Source organism: Theropithecus gelada, chromosome 1 (assembly GCF_003255815.1).
Source record: "Theropithecus gelada isolate Dixy chromosome 1, Tgel_1.0, whole genome shotgun sequence".
NCBI classification, from domain to species: domain Eukaryota; kingdom Metazoa; phylum Chordata; class Mammalia; order Primates; family Cercopithecidae; genus Theropithecus; species Theropithecus gelada.
In genome coordinates this window covers 188018284-188032021 of record NC_037668.1, presented here as the reverse complement: position 1 = coordinate 188032021, position 13738 = coordinate 188018284, and the positions used below count along the sequence as shown (strand labels likewise).

Sequence of the window (13738 nt, the reverse complement as noted above, 5' to 3'; positions counted from 1 at the left end):
AGCGAGACTCCGTCTCAAAAAAAAAAAAAAAAAAAAAAAAAGATGCACAACATAATATGTCACTAGGGAATTGCAAATTAAAACAACAATGAGATACCACTACATGCCGACCAGAATGGCTAAAATCCAAAACACTAACAGCAAATGCTGGTGAGGATGTGGAACAATAGAAACTCCCATTTGCTGCTAGAGGGAATACAAAATGGTATAGCCACTTTGGAAAACAGTTTAGCAGTTTCTTACACAACTAAACATATCCTTACCATACAATCCAGCAATTTCACTCCTAGGTATTTACCCAAATGATCTGAAAACTTATGTCCATATAAAAACCTGTACATAAATGTTTATAGCACCTTTATTCACAATTGCCAAAACTTGGAAGCAACCAAAATGTCCTTCAATAGGTGAATGGAAAAACAACCAGTGGTACATCTATACAATGAAACATCATTCTGTGATAAGAAGAAATGATCTATCAAGCCAAGAAAAGACGTGGAGGAACCTCAAGTGCATATTTCTAAGTGAAAGGAGCCAGTGTGAAAAGGCTACATGCAGTCTAAATCCAACCATATGACATTCGGGAAAAAGCAAAACTGTAGAGACAGTAAAAAGATCAGTGGCTGCCAGGGATTCAGGGACTGGGGGTAAAGATGACTATGTGGAGCCCAGAGGATTTTTTTTAGAGCTGTGAAGCAATTAAATCTAGACAAAAAGCAATTAAATCTAGACAAAAGTGATAGTAGCATGACAAATGTGGAAGAAGACTTTTGCAAAGTCTCAAACTAACAACTAGCACTTTGCTACTCAAAGGGTGGTTCAAGAACCCCAGTCTTCCACATCATCTGGGAGCTTATAAGAAATGCACAAGCTTGAGCCCCATCCTGTCTTTGTTGAATCATAATCTGAAACTTAACAAGATTCCCAGGTGGTTTGTATGCACATCAAAGTTTGAGAGTCACAGATTACACAAGGAACGTTTGCAACTTAGTTAGAAAAAGACAGGAAGGCCAGGCATGGTGATTCATATCCGTAACCCCGGCATTTTAGGAGGCCACGCTGGGAGGATCGCTTGAGCCCAGGAATTGGAGACCAGCCTGGGCAACACAGGGAGACCCCATCTCTATTAAAAAGTTTTTTTTACTCAGCCAGGCAAGGTGGCACATGCCTATAGTCCCAGCTACTCAGGAGGTTGAGGTGGGAAGTCATTTGAATTTGGGAGGATTGCTTGAGGCCCAGAGGTAGGCTTCAGTGGACCATGATTGTGCCACTGCACTCCAGCCTAGGTGACAGAGCAAGACCTCATCTCAAAAAACAAGAACAAAACCCAAAGACAGGAAGCCAAATAGGAAACTACACAAAGAGCTTAAATTGCAATTCAAAGCACTGGAAACCTGAATGGATACCAAATATATAAAGAGATACGAGATACTTAAATATATTAGAAATCAGGAAAATTTAAATTAAAATAGTAAAATGCCACTTTACACCTTATCAGTTTGGCAAAATTCTGAATGTTGGACATATCAACAGAGTGACAAATAAACAAGAATTCTCATGTACTGCTGATAGAGGCATAAACTGGTCGAGTCATTCTGGACAGTAACTGGCAGTCAAATTAAGTACACATCCATCCTATGACCCAACAATCTACACCTGGGAAAATAACCCCAAAGTGACCTTTGCACAAGTCCCTAAGGTTGTGCAATAAGGCTGTTTACTGCCATACTGATTATTATGACTTGACTAGGGCACCAAGTCAACCTCAAAGTTTATCAGTAGAGAATGAATCTGTAAACTGTGGTGGATGCATACCATGCACCATGATGTAGCAGTGGGAAGCAATGAACTGGATCCAGGAACGGCAACACAGATGGATCTTTAAAAGACAGCACTGAGTGAGTTACATGAAACAGAACAAGGTCTAGTGCATAACACCATTTATGTAACTTAAAAAGAAATTAACACACAAATTAACTCTATTTGTTTTACAAGGAAATGTGAATCCAAAGATACATATCCAACTCATCACAGACTGGCTCAGAAGGTAGGAAAAAGTGGGGAAAGGCAGTGGGAAATAAGGGTAAAGGGAATAAGTAAATACAGACATTCATAAATATACAGACATAAAAACAAAAGATCAGCTTTCCATGGCCCAACAATGAAAATGTACTTTGAAATGAAGATTATGATTAATCAACCCTTTCCATTTGAGATTCTCAAAAATAAATAAAATAAATAAATAAATAAAATAAAGTAAAAGAAGTACAAGAACAAGTCAATCATGGCAATCTCTCTGCCGCATGAGATCCCTGGTTTCAAAAACATCTGTCTTTCAGAGCCCTGTGCCTTACAGAGACCTTTCCCGTCTAAGCAAATTGAGACTCTCGACGAGGAGATGGAAGAGGTCTAAGACAGATGTTTGAAACACTCATCCCCCCGTCAGTCATTTCCAGGTGACTCACAGCTGCATCACTCTCCCTGTCAGTTAGAAGTCACTTGTTCCCAGAGATGTGTCATAGCCCATCAATAGAAAATACACGAGAAAATAAATATTATTAAAGCTAGTGATACTTTTCACCTGGCATCCTAAGGGAGTCAAGGATCTTCTGCAAATAAATGTTAACATAAAAAGAAAGCTGTCCCTTCAAATGCTCAAGCTAATTTTAATCATTTTGCATGTAAGTCTTTATTAAAATGTATCACATATTTCTGTGACTTCTGTAACAGAGAATACTGGGGGAAAGCATCATCTTCTTGTTCCATGACTTGAGCATTTCAAAATTTTGAACATCCATTATTTTACCTTCTGTTTTTCCGATATTCTGTCACCTCTCCATGTCCAGTTGCCACTTCCGTTGTAACTGTGGCTACTTCTAAAAATAACCCAGCTGTGTCCCTTTCTACTTGGCGGTCTCTGTCTGGGCTGGGAAAACAGACTCTCGGTGGTGTTAAGGACTGGAAGTTTAATAAAAGTGATAGGGCTCTGAGTGAGAAACTAAAAAGTAAAATGCATGGCTTTAGACCAGAGTCTTTTGATAGCTACTTCAGATGGCCGAGGGACGCTTTCCTCCTGGATTCTACAGGCTGTGTTACAGAGAGGAAGACTGCACAATACTGATGCCTAGGTATAATAGATACACAGGCTGTTCCCAGCAACCTGGTTTTCTGCCTTCAGATGGATGAAGCCATAATTAAATTTGTCTCTGGAGATATGCAACCTGGAATTTGCAGCAAGATAAAAACATTGCTTTTGTTTTAGGATATGAAGTTTCTGCTGTTGGAATTTTTAACTAGTTCATCAATCAGGAATAACCAAAGTAACATAGAGTTTTCTAAATATATCATATTGATGTGTGCATTCATTAGAAACGGGCTCTCCCCCATCACAGCACTGTCCTGAGATCTTTCCAACTAAAAAACAAACTCCTCATGGGCAAGACTAAATCTTACTTTTTAATTGACTGACATACAGTCAATGTTTGGTGAATAAAATCATGAATGAATGAATATATCTGAGATGAGTGGGATTGGGTTTTTTTCTAACAGTTTTTGGAGTACAGGTGGCTTTTGGTTACATGGATAAGTTACTTAGTTGTGATTTCTGAGATTTTAGTGTACCCATCACCCAGCAGTATACATGGTACCCAATATGTAGCTTTTTATCCATCCCCCAAATCTTCCCCCACACTGAGACCCCAAAGTTCATTAATATCACTCTTATGCCTTTGAGTCCTCATAGCTTAGCTCCCACTGATAAGTGAGAACATACGATATTTGATTTTCCATTCCTGAGTTACTTCATTTAGAATAATGACCTCCAGCTTCATCCAAGATGCTGCAAAAGGCATTTTTTTGTTTGTTTGTTTCTTTTTATGGCTGAGTAGAATTCCATGGTGTACATATACTACATTTTCTTTATCCACTCGTTGGTCATTGGGCACTTAGGTGGGTTCCATATCTTTGCAATTGCAAATTGTGCCACTATAAACGTGTGTACATGTCTTTTTCATATAATGACTCCTTTTCCTTCGTTTTCCTTTGGGTAGATACCCAGTAGTGGGATTGCTGGATTGAATGATAGTTCTACTTTTAGTTCTTTAAGGAATCTCCATAATGGTTGTGCTAATTTACATTCCCACCAGCAGTGTAAAAGCGTTCCCTTTTCACCACATCCACACCAACATCTATTGTTTTTTAACTTTTTAATTAGGCCATTCTTGCAGGAATAACATGGAATCTCACTGTGATTTTAATTTGCATTTCCCCGATTAGTGATGTTGAGCATTTTTTCATGTTTGTTGGCTGTTTGTATATCTCCTTTTGAGAAATGTCTATTCATGTCCTTCCCCCACTTTTGATGGAATTATTTGTTTTTGTTTTTTTTCCTTGCTGACTTGTTTTGAGTTCCTTGTAGATTCTGGATACTAGTCCTTTGTCAGATGCATAGTTTGCAAATATTTTCTCCCACTCTGTGGGTTGTCTGTTTACTCTGCTGATTATTTCTTTTGCTGTGCAGAAGCTTTCTAGTTTAATTAGGTCCCATCTATTTATTTTTTGTTTTTGTTGCATTTGCTTTTGGGGTCTCAGTCGTGCATTCTTTGCCTAAGTCAATGTCTAGAAGAGTTTTTCTGATGTTGTCTTCCAGAATTTTTATGGTTTCAGGTCTTAGATTTAAGTCTTTAATCCATCTTGAGTTCTTGAGTTGATTTTTGTATATGGTGAGAGATGGGGATCCAGTTTGTTTCTTCTACATGTGCCTGCCAGTTTTCCCAGCACCATTTATTGAATGGGGTGTCCTTTCCCCAATTTATGTTTTTGTGTGATTTGTTGAAGGGCAGTTGGCTGTAAGAATTGGGCTTTATTTCTGGGTTCTCTATTCTGTTCCATTGGTCTATATGCCTATTTTTAAACCAGTAGCACGCTGTTTTGGTAATTATGGCCTTGTGGTATAATTTGAAGTTGGGTAATGTGATTCCTCCAGATCTGTTCTTTTTGCTTAGTATTGCTTTGGCTATGTGGGCTCTTTTTTGGTTCCATATGAATTTTAGGATTGTTTTTTCTAGTTATGTGAAGAATGACGCTGGTATTCGGATGGCAATTGCATTGACCCTGTACATTGCTTTGGGCAGCATGGTCATTTTCACTATATTGATTGTTCCCATCCATGAGCATGGGATGTGTTTCCATTTGTTTGTGTTATCTATGATTTCTTTCAGCAGTGTTTTGCAGTTTTCCTTGTAGAGATCTTTCACCTCCTTGGTTAAGAATATTCCTAGGTTTTTGGGAGGGGTTTTTGGTTTGTTTTTTGCAGTTATTGTAAAAAGCGTTGCGTTCTTGATTTGATTCTCAGCTTAGTCGCTGTTGGTGTACAGTAGTGCTACTGATTTGTGTATAATGATTTTGCATCCGGAGACTTTACTGAATTCACTTCTTAGATCTGGGAGCTTTTTGGATGAGTCTCAGGGGTTTCTAGGTATACAATCATATCAGCAAATGGCGACAGTTTGACCTCCTCTTTTCCAATTTGGATACCTTTATTTCTTCCTTTCACCTGATTGCTCTAGGACTTCCAGTACTATGTTAAATAGAAGTGGTGAAAGTGAGCATCCTTGTCTTGTCCCAGTTCTCAAGGGGAATGCTTTCAACTTTTCCCCATTCAGTATGATGTTGGCAGTGGGTTTGTCATATATGGCTTTTATTACTTTGAGGTAAGTCCCTTCTATGCCTATTTTATTGAGGGTTTTTATCATAAAAGGATGCTGGATTTTATCAAATGCTTTCTCTGCACCTATTGAAATGATCATATAGTTTTTAATTTTTTTATGTGATGTACCATATTTATTGACTTGCATATGTTAAACCATCCCTGCATCCCTGGGATGAAACCCACTTGATCATATGTTATTTTTTTGATGGGCTGTTGGATTTGGTTATCTAGTATTTTGTTACGGATTTTTGCATCTATATTCATCAGGGAAATGGGTCTGTAGTTTTCTTTTTTTGTTATGTCCTTTCCTGGTTTGGGAATTAGGGCAACATTGGCTTCACAGAATGACTTAGGGAGCATTATCTCCTTCTCTATCTTTTGGAATGGTTTCAGTGGGATTGGTACCAATCCTTCTTTGAATGTCTGGTAGAAATCAGCTGTGAATCTATCTGGTCCTGGACCTTTTTTTTTGTTGTTGGCAATTTTTTTGTTACGGATTCAATCTCTCTGCTTGTTATTGGTCTGTTCATGGTTTCTATTTCTTCCTGATTTAATCTAGGAGGGTTGTATGTTTCTAGGAATTTATCCATTTCCTCTAGATTTTCTAGTTTGTACTCGTAAAGGTGTTTGTAGTAGCCTTGTATGATCTTTTGTATTTATGTGGTATCAGTTGTAGTATCTCCAGTTTCATTTCAAATTGAGCTTATTTGGATTTTCTCTCTTCTTTCTTTGGTTAATCTCACCAATGATCTATCAACTTTGTTTATCTTTTCAAATAACCAGCTTTCGCTTCATTTGTCCTTTGTATTTTGTTGTTGTTGTTGTTGTTGTTGTTTCAATTTCATTTGGCTCTACTCTGATCTCTGTTATTTCTTTTCTTCTTCTGGGTTTTGGTTTAGTTTGTTCTTATTTCTCTAGTTCCTTGATGTGTGACATTATGTTGTCAATTTGTGCTCTTTCATGCTTTTTCATGTAGGCATTTAATGCTATGAACTTTTCTCATAGCACTACTTTTGCTGTATCCCAGAGGTTTTGATAAGTTGTGTCACTATTATCATTCATTTCAAAGAATTTTTTAACTCCCATCTTGATTTCATTGTTAACCCAAAAATCATTCAAGAGCAGATTATTTAGTTTCCATGTATTTGTATAGTTTTGAGGGTTTTTTCTGATGTTGATTTCCAGTTTTATTCCACTGTGGTCTAAGAAGATACTTGATATAATTTTGATTTTCTTAAATTTATTGAGACTTGTTTTGTGGTCTTCATATGGTTTATCTTGGAGAACGTTCCATGTGCTGATGTGAAGAATATAGAATACTACAGTTGCTGGGAAGAATTTCTGTAAGTATCTGTTAAGTCCAATTGTTCTAGGGTATAATTTAAGTCCATTGTTTCCTTGTTGACTTTCTGTCCTGATGATCTGTCTAGTGCTGTCAGTGAAGTATTGAAGTCACCCACTATTATTGTGTCACTATATCATTTCTTAGGTCTAGTAGTAATTGCTTTATAACTCTGGAAGCTCCAGTTTTAGATTCATATAACTATAGGATTATAATATCTTATTGTTGGACTGATCCTTTTATCATTATATAATGTCCTTCTTTGTATTTTTTTTTTAACTGTTGCTGCTTTAAAGTCTGTTTTGTCTGTAAGAACAGCTACTCCTGCACACTTTTGGTTTCCATTTGTGTGGAACATCCTTTTCCACCCCTTTACCTTGAATTTACATGAATCCTTTTGTGTTAGGTGAGTCTCTTGAAGATAGCAAATATTTGATTGGTGGTTCTTTATCCATTCTGCCATTCTGTGTCTTTTAAGTAGAGCATTTAGGCCATTTACATTCAATGTTAATATTGAGATGTGAGGTACTGTTCTATTCATCATGTTAGTTGTTACCTAGATACTTTTTTTTTCCATTGTGCTATTGTTTTTTCAGGCCCTGTGAGACTTATGCTTTAAGGAGGTTCAACCCTGGCCTACAGAATTGGGATAGTTTCTAAAAGGCAAAAACTTGGTTAGCAGTACGTTGTTATAGGTGAATTATATTCATGACATTATTGATCTAAGTTTATCTAAATCTTAGATGCCACTACAAACCTAATGAAATGGCTAACATTGAAGGTAACAACTGACAAGACTAAGTTTTGGCAGATGCAGAGCAACTGGAACTCTCATACACAGGGAATGCAAAATGGCACAAGCACTTTGGAAGACAGTTTGCCAATTTATTAAAAGCTAAACGTGTACTAGCAAACCAGTACAAGCAAAATCCCAAAATGTTAAAACACAGAGCTCACCTTTGGGCACACTTGTATGCCAGAGCACCAGTTTCTAATCCAGAATACCACCAAAGAAATGGAAAACCTGTGTGATACGGGCTTTGATAGAAATATAGTAACAACAGCCTTCTCTTCAAAATCACAGAATATAGAAACTGAAACAGAATTGTTTCTGAATACCCGAGAAATAAAGAGCTGCTGATATAATCGAAGCTGCCTCTTTTTGAAGGGGTGTCAACATTTGTTCTTTTTTAGAATTCTGCACAGATTTATTTTAAAGTTATCATTCAGAAGCAGCTACAATTCAGTCCTTGCCTTATATCATTCTTGCTTCATGATGTTATCTAGGCAACAATGGAGAATGAGGAGAAAAGTAAAACCAATTACACATCTGTGTAAATTGTCTTAGGTTAAACATACGTTTAGCATATAACCTAGAAATCTCAGTCCTAAAATATATAAAACCATATGTCTATACCTGTCATGAATGTTTATAGAAGATATATTCATAATCACCAAAAACTGAAAATAATTGAATGTCTGCATACTGGTGAATGAAAAAGACTGTGGTACATCCATACAATGAAATACTACTCAGCAATAAAAAGGAATGGACTACCGACACGTGCAGCAACACGGTGCACCTCAGAAGCATTACGCAAAGAGAAAGAAACCAAACTCAAAAGGCTATATGCTGTATGATTTCACTTATATGACACTCTGGAAAAGGAAAAATTAAGTGGGAAGAAAACAGGTCAGTGACTACCAGTAGCCATGGAGCAGGAAAAGGAGACTGATTACAAGGCACATAAGGGAACTTTTGGGGGTGACAGAAATGTTCTTACATCTTGACTGTGGTGGGGTAGCTACATGCCGTGTAGGTTTGTCAAAACTCAGAGAACTGTACACCTAAAAAGCGTGAATTTTATTATATGTAAATTATATCTCAACAAACTTAACTTTTTTTAAAAAAAAAAAAGTCAGAGAATGCGGTACTAAACATAAAAATAAATAAATTTTTGAAGTTGATCAGCATGAGTCCTTAGAAAATAGAACCTAATCAAAAGTTATGCCCTAATGCGTCAGAGGGTTGCAATCCCAGGGAGGCAAGGGTAACAGAAAAAGCAAAGCAAACGAAGGAAAGAAGGAGAGAAACTACAGGGTTCTTCACGGGGACATGTAATTGGCTGTTTTTCACATGGGACCGCTATAGAGAAGCCATTGGATAGTGGCAATGGTTGTAAAAAAAAAAAAAAAAAAGAAAGAAAGAAAGAAAGAAAAGAAAAGAAAAAGAAAAAAGTCTGGGTGGAGTGGCTCATGCCTATTGTCCCAACACTTTGGGAGGCCGAAGCAGGTGGATCACCTGAGGTCAGGAGTTTGAGACCACCCTGACTAACATGGTGAAACCCCAACTCTACTAAAAATACAAAATTAGCCATGAGTGGTGGCAGGTGCCTATAATCCCAGCTACTCGGGAGGCTGAGGCAGGAGAATCACTTGAACCCGGGAGGCAGAGGTTGCAGTGACCGAGATCGTGCCACTGCACTCCACCCTGAGCAACAAGAATGAAACTCCATCTCAAATAAATAAATAAATAAATAAAGCAGCCATATGAAACAGTCAACAGGGAGGAGAAAAGGCAAACAATTTATCTCCTTTCATTCCTCCCAATGAAAAGCTTGCCCAATGGAATGAAATACCCGTACTTCTGGACTGCATTGCCCAGACCCTGCATAGTTTCTGGGGAAGCCAGAAGCTTCAACAGGTCCATTTGGATCAAACCTCCATACCAGAGCTGCAGACGCTCCTGTATGATGAAAACAATGGCGGCCTTGCCTCTAGGATCAGCTTCCAACCCAGGAAAGCACAAGGCAATCAACGATGTTAGGAGATGTATCCTAGGGATAGTGGTCTGGGCTGTATGAATTGTAGGATGAGCTATAGGAGTCGTCACTGGAAAAGCATGACAAGTGGCTAAGGCCTGGGGCAGGTGGGGCCAGCAGATACGAGGAGTTCCACAAACTGGGTCTAGAACAATGGGCTATAACTAATAGACCTTCTAAACTAAAAGAGTAGTTTCATTTTTAAGAATATGCCACAGATACACTGAGAAAATTTCAAGCAATTTCTATCCATTAACAATTTCTGTCCATCTGTTCATGTGATGATCTCACCTGACCTTTAAATAATAAATAAGTTCAGATCTGTGTGGTTAAATACCATGTCAGACTGACACATTCAGGGACAGCTTCCTACAGAAAACACACTGCACATCAAAATAATGCCCTCCTCTGGACAGATCACAGGACCAATTCGTGATCCACTCACCACAACATAGACATCATCCTTCAGAAAATAATACATTCTAGGTAGAATTCAAAATCTAAAGACTGTCTTATAATCCTTCCCTCTGAGACATCAAAGCGAAAGTGTTATAGTTGAGGGGAACTGAAAAAAGTTCAACTCCATATTTTATCATGGAAATATATTATGCTTTTTAAAAGTTACCATATCCGTTATGTGCTTTTACATGTATCATGTTACTTAATCCTCATAATCACCCTAGGAGGCAGGGTATATTACTGCCCCTGTTACAGCTGAGAAAACTAAGGCACAAAGATGTGTAATTTGCCCACAGCCAGCGTCCAAATGCTGTTGGTCTGAGCCCAGAGCCCCACACTCACAGTCATTTAACAGGCATGTGAGCACCTGCCAGAAGCTGGAGATATAGAGGTGCAGACAGCACATGGCCCTGCTTGTACAGAGTTTATGCTCTATGGGAAAGACAGGCATTAAAGAAGTAATCACAGGTAAATAAAGGAGAAGCAGAGTCCTACAGAAGTTCATACCCTGTGCCTACTCAAAAATCTATGGTGCAAAGTTTGTGGTCATATTAGTATCAACTATCAAGGTTAAATCTGCAAGCACACACATTCAGGAGAAAATGCAAGCCAGTCAGAAATACTAGTGCTTTTTAGTTTGTATTTTCTCTATATACAGTACAGTGGTCATTTTCCAAACCCAAACAGGTCCTGACAAACAATTTTTTCCAGTATGTTAACTAATTTACATGTTTACTGATTTACTCATTTAATATTTTTCTTACCTAGGCTTCAGTGAAATTAATTATATATTCATTTAACCATCTTCATTTTCAAAAGAACAAAGAACAAAAGAACAAAATATATAAATTCTGGTACTGCTCAGGAAAATATAAGAGTATAACTATAACATAGTTAAAATAATGTCTTTCACACAGATAATTCTATGATAAATAGATAAAACTAAACCCTATAGAATAAGGCTTCTTGGAAGTGACTTCTTGGCTTATTTGAGGAGGGAGTTTGATACAGTCATAAGGAGCCCAGATTCTGGCATCAGATGGACCAAGACTAGATTTACTTCCTACCTATCACTGGGCAGGGCTCCTAGCCTCTAAAAGTCCTGATTCTTTCATCTGTAAAATATAATCAAGTTGGCATACCTCAAAGGGTTGTTGTGAAGGTTAAAGGAGATAATGCATGTAAAGTATTTAGCATAGTTCTTGACCCACAGTAAGCACCTAATGTATATGAGCTGTCATGCCTATTATGAATCCTCTAAATGGTTTGCATATTGAAAGAAACAGAAAAAGAAGACATGGTAAATGGATGGTATATGAATGAGATGCTCGAAATGTGTTAGGGAGCATGGCCTAGAGATCCACTCGATTACACCAAGGGCAGCAGAGTGAGAACAACTCTATAAATCCCACATGCAGAGCCCTCACTGGAAAGGAGAAGGGCAAATGGAAGCTGACAGGTGGTTAGTAATTACATAGTCAATTCATGTTTACAGAGGAGAGCGAATTTCAACGGGGATAATTAAAACAATAATCCACCTCTGGCTTTCCTTCCTGCCTAAACGGCACCTAAAAGACCTTGAGAGAGAAGAGACAGTTCAAATGGATACTTGTTTCCACTTCTGTATGCCTACTTGTCCTTATCCCTTATCAACAGGTATAGCCTCAGGTTAGAAGTCACATGATAAAAGCCACAGGATGGAAGGGGACCCAGAACTTGGGATTTTCAAGTTTTTAAGCCACAAGACCTTTTCTTAAAAGTTTGAGAAAAGTAGTTAAAATGTGCAGCTACTCAAACCCCAGCAGCGATGGGGTCCCACAGCCTAGGCAGCTCACATCAACACCTGCTGCCCTAGCCCTACATCCCTGCTGTGGCTCCTGCAGCACAGTCTAAAAACCACTCGTCACATCCTCCTGCTTATTTAGAGAGGCGGAAACTAAAGTCAGAAAAGCAAGGGGACTTCCACAAAATGACATGGCTGGAGGGATGAAGCTGTGACTGGCATCCAACCAGTTTTCTACTGGCCAGTCAGGTTCTCTTCACCATTGAACACCATCTTCCCGACGTACATACTAAACAGAGAAAGAAAATAAGCCATGTTTGAAAAGAATGTGTCTCCTCACAGGAAGAAACAACCATGGAAGGCTGGTTAGCAATGAAGTCTGGCACCAACAGCTTGGGCTCCACTAATCTGCATTTGAACAAAATATCACCTCCATCTATGGCTGACAAGAGTTACCATGACAGTTTTTTGAACATTAAAACAAATTAAGTCAAAAAAATAATAGACTTCACAGTGAATGCCTAACAGATTCACATTTACAACTATATTGCATATGCATGCTCACAATTACACTTTGGAGGAAGTTTAAGCCACATTAATGAGATGGGGGGGAATGAAAAAAGGGAGTGAATAGCCAACAAAATTAATTACAGTGACTAATGGATGAATTATAGTCTTATGATGCCAGGCATGATTTAGTGTTCTCCTCACAGAACTCCAACTTAGATCATCTGGTTGTGCTTTAAAGCATCTATATTTTAAAACCAAAGGTCAAGCCAAGCACTTTCTTCTTAGGCTTGTGTGTTGTAGAGTTCAAAGTTCATATCAACACGTGTAAATCATTTTCTAAAGAAGCATAACTTTCCTCTATCTGAGCGAGCAGTGATGCAGACAGAGCCCTCAAATTTCGGCTTCACGTGGCCTTCACGGATTCAGATTCACATTGGGCCTGAGTCTACATCCATACAACTCAAAGGCTGGGAAAAATCCTGTGAACCTGACACCTGTGCAATCCCACTATTCTGTGTTGCATTTTCATCTTTTCCTTTTATTAAAAAAAAGGATTTGTAGCATCCAGAGATAAACTACCCAGTAGCTTGCATAAATTATTTCCTGGCCTCACCTGCATCACATCCCTTAAGTGTGTCTCACCTCCTCTACCTTGGAAACCATTCCAACATATGGTTGGATGTGCCCTTGCTGGCAGTACTGAAGCACCGAAGATAGGCTCTTAGAGAAGACGGGAAAGTTCATTTCTTTGTACCAATCACAGTACAGGCCCACGGCAGAGACATTCTTCAGGAGCAGAAGCTTGGCTGGTACAGAAGCAATGTTTCCTCCAGCAAATCCCACCACCACAATCCTGCCCTCCCATGCCAGGCTGAGGACAAAGAGAAGAAGAAAAAGAAATTATAAAAAAGCAGCATACATTTCACACCCATTAAGAAGGCTAGTCTCGTAAAATAACAAGTGACAAATGGCGAGGATGTGAAGAAATGTAAGCCCCTGTGCACTGTTGGTGGGATTATAAAATAGTGCAACTACTACAGAAAACAGTATGAAGGTTCCTCAAAAACTTAAAAATAGGTTCAGCAATTCCACTTCTGATATATATCGAAAAG

The 13738-nt window shown here is 38.4% G+C and overlaps 1 long non-coding RNA gene across 1 annotated transcript in view; it reads right to left on the bottom strand.

Moving 5' to 3' along the window:
* Positions 1-13738, bottom strand: part of LOC112627756 — a 31706-nt gene that overhangs the window by 3376 nt on the left and 14592 nt on the right. Inside the window, exon 7 of the long non-coding RNA XR_003120222.1 lies at positions 13269-13497. This is a non-coding gene — a long non-coding RNA (uncharacterized LOC112627756). The remainder of the gene's footprint in view (positions 1-13268; positions 13498-13738) is intronic.